A 20,159-nucleotide genomic window follows, 5' to 3' on the forward strand; every position below is an offset into this window, starting at 1 on the left:
CCCCCCCCCCCCCTATAGACGCCTGAAAGTTATAACCTGTTATATCGTTAACGGGCCTTGAACTCACGCATCTATTGATCATCTATTGATCTATTGTCTCATCTATCTAATATCGATCTAATTATCCATTGACATCTATTGATCTATTTTGACAACATTTTTAGGGAAAAAAATGATACTAAAACTACTACTACCCGGATCAAACAATCTGCTATAAATTTCTGGCGCTGCCCCACTCTAAGCGCCAGAAAGTTATAACCAATTCTTTGTTCAGGTAGAAGTACCGTCAGCGTAATTTTTTCCTAAAATTGTTTTCAAGTATTTTCCATTTAAAATTTCTATTTATAAGCTTACATTTTTGATTTGAAGAATTTTTAAATGTTTTCTTGAAGACTTGAACAAATAAAAAATAAAAACCTTTGATATTGAACATTTTGGATAGAAACATTTTTATTTAATAAATAATTTTTTTTAATTTATCTGTACTTCAAGTAATAAAATGTTAACAAAAACGTTTTGACAAAACGATTTGAAACCAGTTCAAAATTGAAGAATTTTCAGATTTTAACGTTAAAACTTAAACGGTTTCAATTTGAAAGTCTGAGTCATTAAGCAAATGTGAAGGTGTGACTGAGAGTTTATCAACTATTTTCAACTTAAAAATAACTTCATAATAATGTATTCTTAAATAAAGGATTTCATTAAATTCGAAATATTGTTTCAGCCTAAAATATTCAATTTTTAACCCATTCAATTTGAAGTTTTTGATTAAAAAAAAAGATGTTAGTAATTTTAAGAGATATTTAGGAGTTTAAAAAGATTAAAAATTATAATGCAAATTTTAGAAAATTTTCTTAAAATCTTCTACTCTGTTTTGAAAATTTTGTTTAAATCTTTGAAAAACTTTTTAAATATTCTCTTAAAGTAATTTTTCAAAATGAAAAGGTATTTTCAATTTTGCTAGGAATCTTAAGAAAATTGTTTTTATTTAAAAAGAAAATAATTGAATTATTTCTAATTTAAGAAGTGTTCAGTTAAAATTTGTTCAATTTTTCAATATTTAATGTTTCTAGCTTAAAATTCAATAAAATTACATAATTTTGAAAATTTTTAAGTTCATTGATTGATTTTTTAATTCAGAGCATTGAAAATGATAACATGAATTTATATTTTTTGTATTGAAAAGTGTTAGTACCTTCAATTTTATACGCATAAATAATTGAGCATTTGAATACAAAATTTTTTAATTAAAACCTTTTTAATTTAAATTTTAAAAGATCAAAATTTAACAGTTCCACTTTGAGTTCTTTCATTTAAAGCTCATCTAAATTATTAAATTTAGGTTATATTAGCATTTTACTACTTAGATTAAAATTAATCTATTTTGTTTGAAAATTCAATTATGTGGTAGAAGATTCATGTATTTTATTAAAAACTCTTTGTTTTTTAGTACAATATTAAACTTTTCGGTAGAAATGTAATCTTTTTTGGTTAAATATACAACTTTTTGGTCAGGAATCATTTTCTTTTGGTCGATGATTCAACTGGTTTCTATAGAATTCGTCTTTTTTGATTGAATGCAACTGTTTTCGATTTAAAATGAATATATATATATATTTTTTAAATCAACTATGATATTTTTTGTTGCAAATTCATGTTTTTTTTTTTAAAACAAAAATTAAACTTTTTGGTTCAAAATGTATATTGTTGTAATTTATGTAATTGTGGTAATGAATTGTTAAATGTATGTAATTGTTATAATGTATAAATGTATATTGTTCAAAATTTTTAATTAGTATTTAATTTTTTTACTGTAAATTTACCTATTACATTTCTGGTTGAAAATTGGTCTTTTTTATATGGAAATTTAATTATGTGGTTCACAATTAATGTCTTTAGTTGAAAACTTATCTTTTTGGGAGAATATTAATCATTTTGGTAGAAATGGAATCTTTTTTTTTTTTAAATACAACTTTTTGGTAGAAAATGAATCGTTTTGGGTTGATGATTCAACTAATTTTTCGATTTTTTAAAAATTTTACTATTTTTTATTTAAAAATAAAAAATATATTTGTTTAATGTCAACTATGACATTTTCCTTTAAAAATACATATTTTTGGTTGTAAATTTAACTATTTCGTTGAAATTTGTAATTTTTTTTCGTTGAAAATTAATTTTTTCAACTGAGAATTTAACTATTTCACTCTTGTTCGAAAATTGTTGTTTTCAGTCGATAATTTAGCTATTTTGTTGAAATTAAATATTTTTGAGTCAACAATACACCTATTTAGACGAAAATTAATTTTTTAAATTTTGGGTTAAAATTACAATTATTTAGATTAAAATTAATCTGTTTTATTTAATGATTCAACTATTTCAAGTATGTTCAAACGTTGCAAATTTTATTTTTTTTTTAAATGTATTTTTTAATTGAAAATTCACGTACTTTATTGTTGTTTGAAAATTGATATTTTTTATTGCAAAATTCAATTATTTGGTAGAAATTACATATTTTTTGAATTAAAAAAAACAACTATTTGGATTAAAATTAATTTTTGTTTAAAAGTACAATTATTTCGATTAAAATGAATCTGTTTTGTTTCATGATTCAACTATTTTGTTGAAAATTTGTCTTTATTTCTTGAATTCAAATGTTCTAGATTTAAAATCAAACTATGACACTTTTAAATGAAATTTTTACTATGACATTTTTTTGTTGAAAATTCGTTTTTATTTTCTTTGAAAATTTAATATTTTGGTAAAAAATAAATTATGTTAACTAAAAATTTAACTTTCATTTTTTTTAATTGATCTAATTTAGTTGAAAATTTAACTATGTGGTTGAAAATTCATATGTTTTCTTAAAAACTCATCTTTTTTGTAAAATATTAATCTTCTTGTTAGGAATTTATTCTTCTTATGGTTAAATATACAACTTTTTGTTTTGAAAATTATTCTCTATTGGATTTTGATCAAATTTTTCGCATCAAATTCGTATTTTTTCGCTAATATATCAACTATGACATTTAATGTAGAAAATGAAACTTTTTGCTTGAAAAGAAAACTATTTTGTTGAAAATAATATTTCACTCGGTGAAATTTAATTTTTTAATTTAAAATTTAACAATTCCATTTTTTGTATAAAAATAATCTTTTTTAGTTAAAGATTCAACTATTTGGTAGAAATTTCATATTTTTTGGTGAAAAATGTAATTATTTAGACGAAAATTAATCTGTTTTGGTCGTTTGTGTTGAGGATGGTTTAATTCAACTGTTTTTGATGTTTTTGAAGTTTTGAACATTCAATTTAACGACATTTTTTACTGGTCACTTTGTAAACTAGAAAAAGTGCTAAAATATTTGATCATTTACATTGGAAAAAATTTATTATTGAAACATAATTATAATGTACATTTTAAATTGCAGTCGGAACAATATTTGTGGCTAAAATAGAAATAGGGGGAAAAAATTCGTTGTTTTGAAATCGTCTTTAGTTAAAATATAAATTACATATTTTGTTGAAAATCGTTTTTTTTGTTGAAAATTAAACTTCTTTGATGAAAATGAATTTTTCGGTTTATCATTCAAATATTAGTTTTCACCCATTATCAAAAATATTGTGCTTGTTTTTTCTATTATTCTATACAATAAATACTATGAAATACGCATTTAAAAAAAAATAATACATGTATATTTAATGTTTTAATTAAAAACTTTATGGCTTTTTTGGCAATTCCATTTATTTTCTTAAATCTAGAGAGTAATAAATTACGTAAGAGCTGAGATTTTCAAAAATAACACTCCACTTTGGAGGCTAATCTTCCTATTTAGAGTAGATTTCACTCGCTTCTATGAAAATATAAAAATAGGAGCCATCAATTAAGAATGGTGGAAGTAAAAAAAACCAAATGGCCCCAGCCACATAGTCTTTCAAACCTTGAACTTTATAAATTGATCGGATCATTGAACTCTTATAATCCCGAAAATCTCTATCGCAGCCCTCTGCCAAAAAAAGCGGCTTTCAAATTTGTCGGAAGAGTCGACTTGAAATCGAGGGGAGAAATTAAGATGGTATAAAAGAAGATATGAAATAAGAGATTTTATCTTATCCTCAAATGCACCTAAAATAATTCCAGGATCGAATATACCTAATACCCATGTAACTCTAACCAGGATAGTCTCCCCAGTTATTTCGGACTTTAAATTGCAATCGAAGGTGGGATAGTTAATGTGAGAGAAGAAAATCTGTACAATAATGAAGTATTTTAGGGACCATTTTTGAATAGTCAGTTTTTTTTTACCATAACAATTTCAAATTACACATGAAATACCGATATTATTGACACAACAAATTTAGTAGCATTTTCAACCAAATAGTTGAATTTTGGACTGAAAAAGGTGACTTTAAAAAAATAGTTAATTTTTCAAGAAAATAATTGAACTTTGAACAAAATAGTAAAATCATTTGCTTCCTCATCGAGGAAAATTTGTAATGGTAGCATTTTCGACAAATTTGTATTTGTTTAATAAATTTGGAGTGCTCATTTTCACCACTAATATTTTGATTAATTAATTAATCAATTAATTAATTGTTATAAGTTAATTATTTTTGGTAGAAAAGTCTACTTTTGTATTTTTGTTCATTCATTTAGCATTTTATTAAAAAATTGAGCTATTTTGTTAAAAATTGATATTTTATAGCAAAAGCTTGAACTGATTGATCTTCATGATTAAAAAAATCAACTACTTGGGTGCAAGTGAAACTACTTTGTAAAAAATGTTTTTTCTTATTTTTATTGAAGATTCATCATCTTATTTGAAAATTTAACTATTTGGTTCTAAATCCTTTTTTTGTAGTTAACAATTAATTTTTTTAACTGGAAATTTATTTATTCCATTTCTGATTTGACGTTCATATTTTTAATATTGAAATTGAACTTTTACTAGTTAAATGTTGAACTATTTGATTCAAAATACATATGTTTTTTTTGAAATTTTTTTTTTGTTTTAAGAAAATTTTCGTTGTGTATTCATATTTTTTGTTTAAGAAAATCTTGTATTTTGTGGAAAAATCTTCTTTTTTTATGGAAAATTTCCGTTGAGAATTCTTATTTTCTGGTTGAAGCGTCCTCATTTTATTTAAGACTAATTTGTTAAAAATTTGGTTTGAGGCTAGGAAATAAATATTGAAATTAAAATTTAACAAAATTTTGTGGTTGAGAATTTCTTAAAACTGAAAATTGAACAATTCTATCATTGGTTCAATATTTCCAATTGAGAATTAATCCCTTTGATTTGAAAAATCAATTATTTGTTTGAAAATTCATTTTATTAGTTACAAATTCATCAAATTAGTTGCAAATTTACCTGTTTCTTTGTAAATTAACTTTTTTATTTCAAATTCAACTATTCACATAAAAAATATAAATAGTTCCTGAGGATTAAATTATTATCAAAAATAAAAACTGTTTTCAGATTCTATATTTTTAAACTGTAGATTGGAAGTTGAACTACTTTCCAAACAATTCATTTTTTCTTGTTCAAGATCCATCACTTTATTCGAAATTTAACTAAATTCTTAAAAACCATTTTTTTGTTATTGATATTTTCAACTGAAAATTTAAGTATTTATCTTTGAATGAACTTTTTTTTTGAAAATTCATATTTCCGAGTTTAAAACTCAACAGCTTGGTGGAAAAGTCGTCTCTTTGGTTTTTAAATTCAACAAATTGATGAAAAATTTAACTATTTGATTGAAAATTAACTTTTTCTATAAAAGTTAATTTTTTTGTAGAAAATTCTGAATTTTTATTTAAAAATTAATTTTTTTAGTAAAAATTTCATCTTTATTCTGGAATACATGTAAATGATTAAATGAAATTTCACATTATACAATTGAAAAAACAGATTTTTCCGTCTTTAAATAAAACCATGAATAATTCATTTATCTGAATTAATGAAAATTTCGTTCATTATGCAAGCCAGATAGAAATGATTTATTGCTGACAGCAGGATTCGTGTATATATGCAGAATTTTTTATTAAAATGAGAAAATATTAATTAAATCATCTTATTCGAGGCAATATCTTATTAATTAACTCTGTGTTTAAGGAGGGTTTGTGTATGGAACAGTTGAAATTAGAAAACTATAAAATGACGAATTAGTACAATTTAGGAGAATAAATATTATTAAATTAATTTAATAAGTTATTATTGTTCCTAGGTTTAATTAAATGAAAGAGGAAGCTGAATTTGCAAAGCTAGCAAAGGAAATCGATTGTCGAGACTGAAGCCTAGACAGCATATTAATTGAATCAGTAATTCCTGAGATACATGGGTAGGGTTCTAATTTGCATTATGGGTTAATTTAATTGAGAGAACTTAAGAACAATGATCAAATTTTCAATTAAAAAAAGGATCAATTGCAACTGAATAGTCTAACATAAAGGTCCGTTCAAAATCTGCTGTCTAATAAAAAAAAAATAATTTTAAACAAATAGTCCAATTTTCAATTAAATAGCTCAATTTTTAACGTAAAAATTTAATTGGCAACCATATAAATAGTTGAAGTTTCAACTAAAGTGATGAATCTTCAACTAGGAAAATTAATTTTCTGCAAAGCAGTTCAACTTTCAACTCAATAGTTGGTAATTTTGAAATTTGAATTTGCAGTTTAAATATCTATAAACTGAAAACAATGTTCAATTTATTATAAAAATTAAACTCCTTAGCAGCTATTTATAATTTTTCATACGATTTAATTGAAGTTTGAGCAAAGAAGTTAATTTATAACCAACTAGTTAAATTTTTAACTAAAGTGGTGAATCGTCAACCAATAAAATAAATGTTAAAACAAATGGTTAAATTTTGAAATAGGAAAGATTAATTTTCAATTGAAAATATCAATATTCAACAAAAAATGAAATAGTTAAATTTTGAGTTAAAAAAATTAATTCTCAACCAAAACAAAAAATTAAACAAAATAGTTTAAAATAAAATGAAGAATCTTCAACCAAGAAAGATGAATTCCGAAAATTTTCTTCCAAAAAAAAAAAAACGATTTTTCTGCCAAATACATATATTTTCAACCAAATAGTTCAATATTCAACTAGAAAAAATCAAATTACAAGATTAAAAATAGCAGTGTACACATATTTCATTTTTAGTTAGAAACATTAATTGTCAGCTAGAAAAACAGAATATGGAACAAAATATTTAAATTTGCAAATAAAATTATGAATCCACAACAAAAAAATAAATTTCTCTTCAAAGTTGTTCCATTTTTATCCAAATAGTTGATTTTTAAAACAAAAAGATGAATTAACAACGAAACATATATCAGTTGATATTTATACCAAAAAATATAAATTTACAAGAAAAGCCGAATAATAAAATTTTAATTAAAAAAAAATTGATTCTCAACCACAAAAAATAATTTTCAACAAAATAGTTGAATTTACAAAATGATAAATATTCAAGCAAAAAAGATAACATTCTTAGCCAATATTTAATAATAATTGGTATTCTACAAAAAATAAGAATTTTTAACAAATTACATGGATTTTCAACCGAATAATTCTACTTTTAATTATAAAAGATTATTTTTCAGCCAAAAATAGATGAGTTAAATTTTTAGTTTTAAAAATGAATTGTCCACCAATACTTCAAATTTAAACTAGGATAATTTTTTAATTTTTAATATCATTATTTAGCCTAAGATGGAATAGTTAAATTTTTAGTTAAAAAAAATTCTGAACCAAAAAAAACGAGTTTACAAGAAAATTTAAACAATTTTTAATAAAAAAATATACATGTTCAAACAAAAATGAATGAGTTAAATTTGTATTGAAATAAATTAGTTATCAAACAAAAAATAAATTTTCAACATAATTAAAGTAGTTAAATTTGCAATCCTGAAGATTATTTTGCTATAAAAAAGACGTAATTTTAGTAGACAAAAAATGCATTTTTCCCAAATAGTTTAATTTATAACAAGACCAGATTAATTACTAACCGAATTAATTTTCAATTAAATAGTTGAATTTTGTAACGAAATAGTTAAATTTTCTAAGAAACACTTAATAGTAGATATTTTAATAAAAACAAAAAGATGAATTTTCCACCAAATATTTAAACTTTCATTAATTTTCTTTCAAAACGACGAATTTTCAAATAAAAAACTAATTTTTCACAAAGAAGTTTCAATTTTGACCAAAAGTAGTTGAATTTTGAATCAAGATAGATGAATTTTTAAGCAAATATACAAATTTTCAAAATTTCCCACGAAACTGTTCTGATTTTAGCTGGAAAGATCAATTTTTAACTAAAAGTATCGATTTTTCACAAGAAATTGTACAGTTAAAATTTTAATTAAAAAATTAATTCTAACAAAAAAACAGATTTTTAAAGAAAATGCATGGATGTACAATAAAAGTAGTGAAACTATCAGCTGTGTAGAGACGATGAATTTTGACTTAAAAATATCAGTTTTTAACAAAAAGTTGAATACTTAAATTTTCATTTCAAAAAGTAATTCCCCCTTCACAAAAAACGAATTTTCAACAAAATAGTTATATTTTCAAATCAATTTACGAATCTTAAATCAAAACAATTAACTCGCAACGAAACATTTAATATTAGATTAAAAATCGGATGGTTAAATTTCTATTAAAAAAATTAAGTTTCAATAAAAAAACGATTTTTCAATAAAAGATGAATCTTTATTCGAAAATATACATTTTTGACCATGAAAGTAAAATACTTAAATTTTCAGTTAAGATACTAATTAATGCCAAAAAAACGAACTAAACTTTCAAAAAAATAGTTATATTTTAAAATAAAATTATGAGTCTCGAACCTAAAATGATGAATTCTCAACTATGTCATTTGTAATAGTTGCTTAAAAACGGAATAATTCAATTTTTAGGTAAAAAAATTAATTATCAGCATCAACAAAATACGAATTTGTCACCAAATAGTTAAATTTTCAACTGCAAAAGATCAATTTGTAACTAAAAATATCGATTTTTAACCGAAATTTAAGAGTTAATTTTTCAGTAAAGAAATTAATAATCAAAGAAAAATGAAATAATTAAATTTTCAGTAAAAAATTAATCAGCAATTATTTATGATTCTTTATGTGATTTTTTTCCCACTCAGATTCAATTTCAATTGCCATTTTCGTCCTCGAGTGTCTTTGAAATTGGAGCCTTGGCCCTTAATTTACGATCGACAGCAATCGACCCGAAATAAATCATCGCCCACCTCCTTTCCGATTCCAATTTCTGAAGACCAAGGAACCCTAAAATTACGATTGAAGTTTCACTTCTGTAATGTCGTCAGTGATATACATAAACGTCGAATATCAAGATGAAAAAAAGTCAACGGACGCTATAAATGCAAAAATCCGTTTCAGAATCGAATTTATTAAGAAAAATAAAAAAATAATAAATCCGACCAATTATTTATAATGTTCTGTTGCTAACAGACTTTACGAATAATTTAAATAGTTATGGATTAATCAGATGACTGAGATACATAAATTTTGAAACAAATAGTTGAATTTTAAAGCAAAAAAGACGAGCTTTCTACAAAACGGTTGACTTTTTAATTAAATAAATACATTTTCAACAGAAAAAATTAATTTCATACCAAAAAATATGAATTTTTAATAAATTACATAAATTTTCAAACAAATAATTGAAATTTTCAACCCGGAAGTAAGAGGTTACAACAAAAAAGTCCATTTTCAATCAAAGAGATAAATATTAAGTTTAAACATTTTTGTTTAGCTCAAAATATATAATTTCTACAAAATGCATCACTTTTAACCAAATAGTTGAATTTTTCTATTAAAAAGATAAATTTTTAACAAAAATGGAATAGCTCTATTTTCATTAAAAAAATTAATTTTGAATGAAGAAAGTTTGAATCGTCAACTAAATAGTGGAATTTTTAACCCGAAAATATAAGGTTTCAACAAAAAAAGTAATTTTCAATCAAATAGATAAATTTTAAGTTCTAAAAATTAGTTTTAAACGCAGAAAAGAAAGTTTTAACAAAATACATAAATATTTAACCAAATAGTTGAATTTTCAACCGAAAAGATGACTTTGCAACTAGAAAATATTAATTTTCAACCCAAATAAAGGGAATTTTTGACCAAATAGTTGAATTTTGTACCAATTTCTAGAATTTTCAAGCCAAAAAGACGAATTCTCTAAAAAACAAGTGATTTTTTTGAACCGAAAATATGCGTTTTTAACGAAAAAGTGAATGTGCTATCCCATAGTTGAATTTCAAATTGAAATTCTTAATCTTAAAAAAAAAATAAGTTCGGATAAAGTAGTTCAACTTTTTACTAAATAATTTACTTTTTAAACTAAAAAGATGAATTTTTAACGAAAAATGGAATATTTAATCATATTTTCAGCTGAAAAAATTAATTTTTAAAATTATAAAACGTATCCTCCTCAAAGAAGTTGAATTTTTTACCCGAAAATATTAGTTTTCAACAACATAGGTAATTTTTAATCCCAAAGTAAAATTTTGAGCTAAAATCATTAATCCTCAACCAAAAAAAGAATTTCTAAAAAATGAGTTCAATTTTCAACTAACTAGTTGTATTTTTAAACTAAAAATATCAAAGTTCAAAAAAAAATGAAGTTGTTACATTTTTATTTGAAAATATTAGTTTTTAATTTAAATAAATGAATCTTTCACTAAATAGTCGAATTTTCAACTCAAAAGTATGAAGTTTCAACACAAAAGTTAATTTTTAATCAAATAGATTACTTTATTTTGTTGAAAATTCGTTGTTTGTTGGTTTAAAATAATTTTTTAACTCAAAATTAAATTTTTTTATTTGTGGTTGAGGATATTGATCCTTCCTAGTATAAAATTTAACGACTCAGTTCAAAAAATATATTTTTTGTTGTAAATTAATCGTTTTTTGTAAAAATGTTATCTTCTTGATTGAAAATTTACTTACTTGGCTGCAAATAACTGGTTTGTTAAAAATTAATTTTATTGGTTAAAGATTTATCTAGTTGATTGAAAGTTTAACTACTTTGTTTTTTGTTTTTCTTTCAAATTTTTCAAATTTTTTGTTTAAAATTGATATTTTTAATTTAAAATAGAACTTTTTTAGCTGCAAGGTCAACTATTTTATTAATAATTCATTTGGTTATAAATGAACTTTTTTTTTTGAAAATTTAACTTTTTCGGTAGAAAATTTGGTCAACAATGCTACTATTTTGTTAAAAATTCTTATATTTGGTTTGAAATTCCACTACATGGTTCAAACTTGGACTGATTTGCAAAAGATTAATTTTTTGTTTTTGTTGAAAATCCATCAACTTAGTCAAAAAATAACTATTTTGTTGCAAACTTGTTTTTTATATTGGAAATTAACTTTTTTATGTGAAAATTTATTTTTATCATTTTTGTTTATTAAATTAGCTTTTATATCTTGATATTATTTTGTTAAATATTACAGTAAATGATCGTAAAACTATCTCACTTATTCCGGAATCCTACTGGAATTTTATCATCGGCATATAATATAAGAGATATTAATATTTGGTGGAAAAAAGTTCATACCGTATACAGAGAGGGAACATATATCACCTGTGGATTGTTTCACCTGCAATAGAATCGAAATTCTATTTTAATTCCTACCTTCGGGCGCATTTAAAATTACTGGCTTGGCGGTGACGCTTTAAATTCCTCCCGGATTCTACTGATTTATTTGCCCATCGAAATCCCATTTAACATAAAATACGAAAAAAAATGTAGGAGCATTTACGCGAAATAAAAAAGTGGATTTATGATCGTTGGGCAAGTGTGATGTTATTTTTAGTACGTACCGTAAAAACAAATTTAGAATATTTATCGGTTTAGATGTGAAAGTTGTCCAGAGTCAAATAAAAAGCAACTATGAACGCTTTCCAATTAAGTTGTCCAACTATAATCGGTTGAAAATTTGAAATGTGCAATTATGACTAATAGACCCACGTAGAGAGCTTTACTTAATGGATGTGATTAGAGTACAGAGTATGGATCTTGCTGCGAGATTATTAGCATGCTTGCATATTTTTGTCAAATCTATTAGATATGATGACTTTTTAAAGCTCTTCGCCTGGGGTGATTACTAGAGAGATTGATCAGCTACCTGGGTCGGTGCTACCTAGAGCTGGTTTAATAATATAAAATGTGCAACTATGAATGCTTTTAAACTACGGCGCCCCACTATAATTGGTATCAAAGTGGAAGTCGTGTAACAATGTGTGAATACTTTTTAATTAAAATTTCCAATTAGAATCGATTTAATAGCGGAAAATTTGCAACAATAAATGCTTTCCAATGAACTAAAATCGATTTAAAGGTGGAAAATGTGCACCTATGAATGCTTTCCAATTAAAGTGTGCAACTAGAATCAGTTTAATAATTGAAAAATGTGGAAGATTATTAATGCTTTCCAGTAAAGGTGCCCCACTACAATCCGTTTCAAAGTGGAAAATGTATAACTGCGAATTCTCTCAAATTAAAGTCTCCTACTAGAATCGTTTTAAAAGTGTAAAATGTGCAACTATAAATTATTTCAATTTAAATTCCGTCACTATGATCGGTATAAAAGCAGAAGATTTGCAACTATGAATGCTCGTCAATTGAGGTGTCCAACTAGAATTGGATTAATAGTGGAAAATGTGCTACTATAAATACTTTCCAATTAAGGTGCCCCACTACAAACAGTATAAAAGTGGAAGATATGTAACTATGAATGCTTTCCAATAAACTAAAATCGTTTTAAAAGTGAAAAATGTGCAACTATAAAATATTTCAATTCAAGTTCCCCCTCTATAGTCGGTATAAAAGTAGAAAATGTGCAACTATGAATGCTTTTAAATTAAAGTGCCTGATTAGAATCGGTTTAATAGTGAAAAATGTGCAACTATGAATGGCATGCTTTCCAATTAAGGTGCCCCACTACAATCGGTTTAAAAGTGGAAAACGTGCAGCCATGTATGAATGCTTTCTTATTAAAGTGCCCAACTAGAATTGGTTTAATAGTGGAAAATATGCAATTATGAATGCTTTTCAATTAAATAGCCCCACTACAATCTGTTTAAAAGTAAAAAATGTGCAACTATGAATGCTTTACAGTTGAGATTTCCAACTATAAACTGGTTTAAATTAGAATTTTTCTTACTAAGGATAGTTTACAACTGAAAAATTAACAGTTATTCATTTTTTAGAAGCATAATTAATATACACCAAACTCTCGCTTTCAGTAACCCCGTTCTTAGCCTTCCTAGAACTGCTGTCTCACGCAGTTTCTCAAGGGAGTAGGCCGAGAGCGGTTCAAGGCCATTTGAAGGCAATACCAGACACTTGACTGAAAGTGAGTTTGGTGTAATTAAAAAAGATAAGCTATGAAGGGTTTCCTGATATATGATTTATAGTTGAAATAGCAAAACTATGAAAGTCTTTAAATTAGTAATTGATTTGTTTTACAATTTTTCTTAGTGAATTTGATCCAAACATGAAAACTTTTAATTTTGAAGAACTTTAAACCTTGAATTCTCGTTTTTCTGTACACAATGGTGACTAAACACAGGAAAAATGAAAAGAAAGCTTTGCAAATGGAAGTGGGGGGTCGTTGGGGAATTGCGCTTAGTCTATAAAATGCGTTACAAATTTGTTCGGGGGGGGGGGGGGGGGGTTACCAAAAACCACAGTTGGTGAATGATGAAAGGGGGGAGGAGAGTTTGATGAGTTTTGTTAAAAATGGCACCGCAACGATCCATTTTATTAAAAAAAAACTTAATATGTTTGAAAATGGACTTTTTACTTTTTTTCCATAAGAAAATTCAACTATTTTTGAGTTGAAGTTCATATTTTTTGGTTAAAGAATATGTACTATTTTTTGTTATGTTGTATTCATCTCGTTTGATTAAATATTCTTCTACTTGGTTGAAAACTTAATTATTTTTTTAAATATGCAACTATTTTGTTAAAAAGTCATTTTTCCCCCCAAAAATTTAACTATGCTTGATTGAAAGTTGAACTATTTTGTTAAAAATCCATTTTTTGTTTTGTTGAATATTCAAATATTTGTTTGAAAGTTCATGTATTTTCTTTTAAAATCATCTTTTTTCGAGAAAAAATTTTATCTTTTCGTTTAAAAAATTATATTTTTTAGTTGTAAACCTAACAACTTGGTTAAAAGAACCGCTTTCTCAAGATTTATTTTTTGGTTTAAAATTCATCTCTTTGATTGTAAATGTAACTATTTTATTGAAATTTCATTTAATTATTGTTGAAAAATCCATATTTTGCAGTAAAAAATCTATTTTGTTGTAAATGTGTTCATTTTAAATTCAAAATTTATGTATTTTGTTGACAATCCATCCACTTTTTTCAATTCAATTCAATTCAAATCTTTTTTGGATGAAATATCACGTATTCTACAATTTGGTAGAAAATTAAACTGAATAGTGGACAATGAATTTTTAGTTTTAAAATTCATATGTTTGGTTTAAAATTGAACTATTTTGTCAGAAAAAGTTTACTATTTGACTAGAAATTAAACTATTTATTAAAAAATTAAATATTCGTAAAAAATGAACTTTTTGTTGAAAAATTAACTATTTGGTTTAAAATCAGATTATTAGTTGAGTATTTAAGAATAGAAAATTAACTTTTATGTTTAAAAATTATATTTTCAAGTGGAGAATTCCACCTTTTTAAATAGAAATTTGGCCTTTTGGCTTCAAAATTCAACAGTTTGGTCGAATATTAAATTATTTAGTTAAAAATGCAACTTGATTTGATTGAATTTAGATATTTTTTGCTAAAAAATTCGAACAGTTTTTTCAAAAAAATTCAACTATATTTATTAAAAAATAAAAATACATTCTTGAAAATTCAACTCTTTCGTTAAAGCTATCTTTTTTGTGGGAAATTCAACGGTTTTGTTTAAAATTCGTCTTTTCGGTAAATGGAATATTTGACTGATTCCTGCAAAAAATTTGTCTGGGTTAATAAAATATATTTTGTTAAATCAACCAAAATTTGCTTCATTCGAACAAATTTTCATGCATATTCAAGAAAACTGTTTTTTTGGTTCAATATTTTTTTTCGAGTGTTAGAAAAGTCACCTCTTTTGGTTGAAAATGAAAATTTGTGTTGAAAATAAAAATTTTGTTGAAAATTCAACCATTCTCGAAAAAAATCGTGATTTTGGCTTGAAAATTGAACTAATTGGCTAAAAGTTCAAGTATTTTTTTGAAAATTCCTTTGTTTTGTTTGCAAGTATAGTTTGTTACAAATATAACTGTTTTGTGACGAAATGAATTTATTTTCTGTAGAAAATTCGCCTTTTTGGTTCTTTTTTTTAAATGCAATATATTTTTATAATAATTTTATTAAAAAGAATTTAATCCCCCTAATATCCCCATATTCTTCTGAAAAAAATTCTATTTCCCCTGTTTTCAGAGCATTTTGGGGAACTGAACTCACTATAGAAACGCAAAAAAAAACGGTGTCGAAAATAGCCCAAAATTGGTAACAAAATTTATGGATGGCCCCTGAGTTAAAACAAGCATGTGAAATTATAGTGTTCAACTATGAATACAAATTAATGACCCTAAACGAACTGAAGGAAGTTCTGAAAGAAACTACAGAAATAAAACACAAGACAGGGTATCATGGTTAAACACTCGAGATTAGACGCTTCCAGAGAATGTTCACGTTTCCTACCGAAGAACCGGAAATAGCCACCTTTTGTGGCCATTAAATCACGCGGGCTCGATAATTCAGAGCCTACAGGCCCTAGTGATAAAAAGAAAGCGACCCTCGTAAAAATAAAAACTCAAGTCGGAAAAACCTCTCTTTCTAGAATTTATATTGAACTTCTCTTTCCAAATGGTGAAAGACTGTCGACGCAAAGGCGACGAGCTTGTAAATTTTGCCGTAAAAACAGTTTATTTCCAATAATATTCTTTTTATTTTTAGATAGTGAGGTTTCGCGAAAAATAAAAGCGACGGCTATAAAAAAGAGATTCTTTTTTATCGAGAATATTGTAATTCAAATTTTTTTTTATTTTTCAAAATAGAACGCGTATAGTATATTAACTGTAAAGATTTTTTCTATCGATGATTTCAAATTATACATTTTGATTTTGTGCACAATGGATTTTAGAAAATTGATTCCTCTTATCCACGAAATACGTTAAGAAAATTAATTTTTTTTCAGAGAGTTTTTTTTAGATTTGCCTGGTTACAACTATCACTTATAAAAGATTTACAATGTCCTAGGATTTATAGAAAATATTTTAGAAGAAGAATTTCTACAAAGTACATGAATTTTCCACAAAGAGTTAAATTTCCCACTAAAAAATATCAATTTACAACCCAAAAGTTAAATTTTCAAACTAATTAATAAATTTTGCTACTATAGTAAAAATAATTCAATTTTTAGTTACAAAATAAATTTTCAGTTAAAAATTAAATTAAAAAAAAATGAAATTTCAACAAATAGTAAAGTTTTTAATCTAAAAAGATCAATTTCCAACCAAATAGTTGAATTTTAAACTAAAAAATGAATTTTGCAACAAAAAGATTATTTTTCTACTAACAAAAGACGAGTTTTCAAGAAAACAAATAATAGTGTATAAATTTATAACAGAAAATTTAGATCCAAATACGAAATACTGCAATTTTTAGAAATTTAATTTTCAAACAAAAAAAAAAAAAAGACTTTTCAATAAGATAGTTAAATTTAATAATAAAAAAAATTTGTAACAAGAAGATTAATTTTCTTCCAAAAAGACGAGTTTTCAAAAAAATAGAAGAATTTTCTACGGAAAAAATCAATTTCTAACCAAATCGTTACATTTTCAACCACGAAAATAATAATTACATTTTCTATTAGGAAAAAGAAAAACAAAACGAATCTCTAGTCAAAGAGACGAGTTCTTGATCAACAAGATAAATTTTCAAAAAATATGCATTTTGAGCCAAAAATGGAATAGTTAAGTTTTTTGTTCGAAAATTAATTTTCAACGTGAAAAATTTAATTTTAAACAAAAAAGATACATTTTTACAAAAAAAAAAGATTTTTAGCAAAGAACTTCACCTTTTCAGAAAGCAGTTCTGGTTTCAAATCAAAATGATGAATTTTCCAAAAATGAAAGTTACATTTTCAATGAAAAAAATATAAATAATTACTTAAATTCCTAACGAAAGAGATAAATTTTCAACTAAAATGATTAATTTTCAACGAAAGAATGTGTTTATTTCAAATAAAAAACAGTTGAATTTCAAATCAAACAGCTGAATTTTCAAATCAGAAGGTTATTTTTTTCATAAAATTACGATTTTTCAGCAAAGTAAATGAATTTTCATCAAAAAATAGAATACTTAAATTTCCAGTTTAAAAATTAATTTTCATCAATTAGTTAAGTTTTCAACTAAAAAAGATTAATTTTCAACCTAATAATTGAATTTTTAACCAAAAAAGATGAAAGATCAATCAAAAGTATAACATTTAACCAAGTATTTAAATATGCATTCAGAAAAGATAAAAAATTTGAAAGAAAACAAGATGAATTTTTTTCATAAAAGGTGAATTTTCAAATAAATAATTGAATTGTTATATAAAAAAGATCAATTATTTAATGAAGTAGTTCAATTTTTACCAAAAATAGAATCATTACATTTTTCACTCAAAAATTAATTATTAACAATCAAGTAAAGACACGACTTATCATGTAAAGAAGATCTGTTTTTAAACAAAAAAATAAAAATTTCAAACAGAAAAGATAAATTTTGAACAAAAAATGAAATAATTAAATTTTCAGTTAAAAAATAATGTTTAACAAAAAAACGTATTTTGAACCAATTCGATTAATTTTCTACCAACAGAGACGAATTTTGAATAAAATTCGTAAGTTTCAACTGAAACATAGATATTTGCAACAAAATAATTGAATTTTCAGATAAAAAATATAAATTATAAACCACAAATGTAATAATAAAATTTGTAGTTAGAAAAATTATTTAAAAAAATGTAGTTTCAAGTAAAACAGTAAAATTTTTAACAAAAAATTATATTTATGCAAAGTAATCTAGCTTTCAACCAACTAGTTTAATTTGCGACTATAAAAGATACATTTTTCAAACTAAAAAAAATTAAATAAATGTTATAAAAATCTTTAATCTTTAAAATCTAATAATTTTATATTCAAAATACTTGTAAAACTCTAGTATAACATAAAGTGGTTGAAATTAGGAGTTTTAATGATGATTTTCGTATAGAAATGCTAATTTCCGATAAAAAAAACGGACTCAACCTAAAAATTTATGAAATGTTAAGTCATCTTTGAAACTTTCTGATTTTATATTGAAATTCTTTTTAAAAAATACAAACTTCCAGCAAAAAGCACTAACATAAAGCATATATAATAACTCCCAGAATGACTTGTTTTAAGTTAAAGATATCATTTTTTAAGATATTTTTTTATATGAACCAAAGATAGCTTAAGAATAGAGAAAATAATTTTTAATTACTTAACAAATGTTAATAGACCAAAAAACTATTTCTTTAAATCAAAGGAAATTTTTTTTCTAATGAGATCTAATTAATATTTTGCTTTGATTTTGATTGATATGGCATAAAAAACTATACATTATTACAGGCTAATTAACTCTCCATTTGTATTTTTTATGATAAATTTAATAGTATAGGAATACACTACTTTTTACACCCACATGAATTATAATTTTCTACCATGAATTACTTAACTATATTTAAAACCACCATACATTCACTTTTAGAACTCGTAATTCAATTAACTCCAGGTCGCGATGCCGGCGCCAACATTCTCATTTCATTAAAGAAAAAATGGTTAATTCTCTGCCTACAGGAAAACATTCAATTAGAGTTTGTCCTTAAAAAAAGTAATTAATAATGCCGCAAATGACATTATTCTTTCAGAGAAAAAAATATAATTGATTTTAAATTTATTGTTTCATTATCAGCAGTAAATACGTCATGTTGGATTTTTGTTGAAGCTTTGAGTTGAAAAATATTCCTCCATCTTCACCTCCCCTCTTATAATTTATTTTCTTAACTTCACTTTCCCCAGTTTTCTACCCCTGCTACCTCTCATTTTCGAAAATATTGAATTAAATCAATAATTCACATGCCAGGAGAGTATATTACCACAAGGGAGCTCAATATTGTCCGTGCTAGATTGAGTATAAATAGAAAGGATTTAATGAAGTTTAGTAAACAAGCTATAATTTAATATTTTGCCTATCAATATTACATTTTGATTGACATTCGGCTCTCATGCAAGAATTTCGATATTCGTAAAATATCGATTTAAACGTACGATAACGATGTGCCGAAAAAAGCGAGTTTTATAAACCTATCACTCTTCTGAAATGCAACAGCTCGTCGAAACTCTCTCGTTTTCTATAAAATAGTAAACTTCGAAACGAAATTTATTCTAAAGGCGTGCAGAGTTGCAGAGAGAAGGAACGCGGAAACATTTTATCCTATGGTTTCGCTTGTAGTCACGTTTGGCAAACTGAAAAATTGAATCTTCTTAATCCTGATAATCATAACAATGAGAAAATACGTTTGTTGAAACTTAGGGAGACTTAGGAGGAACAAGTGCGTCTTAAATCCTCTATTGTTACAAATATAAGTGCAAAACCGGTGTAGAATACTAAAGCGGATTTTCTTTCTGCTAGTGAATGGTGAGGTTTATAAAGTATTAGGAATAATCCTTGTTTATAAAAAAATTTTCATTCTTTAAATGAAACCTATTAAGTACAAACAAAATTATCCGTCTGTCATGATTTTTGCAAAGAAGGGGATGCGAGGGGAAATGAGAGAAGAAATAGTAGCGAAAGAGAGGGAAGCAAAATTAGAGGAAGGGGGAGGAAACAAGAAGATATGAAGTTGGGAAATTACGGGAAATTATGTGAGGGCAAGTAGAAAAAATGAGGGGAAATAAGGGAAGGAAACGCAGAAGAGTGAATAAGGGGGAAAGTAGGGAAGATGGGGGGAAATATAGGGAGGGTAATTAGGGGAAAGAATGCAAAATTGGGAGATATGATAGGGAAAATAGGGGAATTGAGAGGAA

Source organism: Belonocnema kinseyi, chromosome 10, assembly GCF_010883055.1.
Source record: "Belonocnema kinseyi isolate 2016_QV_RU_SX_M_011 chromosome 10, B_treatae_v1, whole genome shotgun sequence".
NCBI classification, from domain to species: Eukaryota; Metazoa; Arthropoda; class Insecta; order Hymenoptera; family Cynipidae; genus Belonocnema; species Belonocnema kinseyi.